Source organism: Theobroma umbraticum, unplaced genomic scaffold, assembly GCF_002168275.2.
Source record: "Theobroma umbraticum cultivar Fairchild unplaced genomic scaffold, ASM216827v3 scaffold_39.0, whole genome shotgun sequence".
NCBI classification, from domain to species: domain Eukaryota; kingdom Viridiplantae; phylum Streptophyta; class Magnoliopsida; order Malvales; family Malvaceae; genus Theobroma; species Theobroma umbraticum.
In genome coordinates this window covers 1,136,700-1,137,591 of record NW_018397281.1, presented here as the reverse complement: position 1 = coordinate 1,137,591, position 892 = coordinate 1,136,700, and the positions used below count along the sequence as shown (strand labels likewise).

At 36.8% G+C, this 892-nt stretch overlaps 1 non-coding gene across 1 annotated transcript; it reads right to left on the bottom strand.

The window, feature by feature from the left end:
- Positions 1-122: 122 nt before the first annotated feature.
- On the bottom strand, positions 123-229 carry LOC149526294 (small nucleolar RNA R71). The gene has a single exon (XR_016352157.1). It is a non-coding gene; the product is annotated as a small nucleolar RNA R71 (small nucleolar RNA).
- Positions 230-892: the final 663 nt, after the last annotated feature.

The window sequence follows — 892 nt, the reverse complement described above, 5'->3', positions numbered from 1 at the left end:
CATTTTCTTTGAGGGATAAAGCAAAGAGCTGGCTTAATTCAATGCCCAATGGGTCTATTACTACATGGAAGGACTTGGCTCAAAAGGTTTTAGCAAAATTCTTTTCACCTATCAAGACTGCAAAGATGACGAACGATATCACCTCATTCACACAATTTGAAGGTGAATCTTTGTATGAAGCATGGGAGAGATTTAAATAACTACTGAGAAGATGTCCACATCATGGGATTCTTGATTGGTTGCAAGTTCAAACATTCTACAATGGGCTGGTTGGGTTAATAAAAACCACAATTGATGTTGCTACTGATGGGTCATTAATGAGTAAAAATGCTACAAATACTTATAACCTGTTGGAAAAGATAGCCTTAAATAATTATCAATGGCCTTCAGAAAGGTCTAATCTGAGAAGAGCTATTGGAGCCTACGAAATTGATGCACTTAGCACTTTAACTGCTCAAGTAGCTGGACGAATGGCTGCACTATTCAAGAAGTTTGACACATTGGGAATTCATGTAGTTTAAAATTCATTTGTAGTCGGTGAAATGTGTAGAGATGGCCATTCAAATGATCCATGTCCATACAATTCTGAATTAGTCCAATTTACAGGAAACTTCAATAGACAGCAGAATAACCCACATTCCAATACTTATAATCCTAGTTAGAGAAATCACCCTAACTTTTCATGGTTTTTAACAACAAGCTAGGCCACCAATTCAAAGAAATCCCATCTAGAAGAACTTCTCCTATAATATATATCAAAGACTGATGCTATAATTCAAAGTCAATAAGCTTCCTCGAGAAATCTTGAGACCCAAATGGGACAGCTTGCAAATTCTATCAATAATAGACCTCAAGGTGCCTTACCCAGTGACACACAAATCAATCCTAAAGG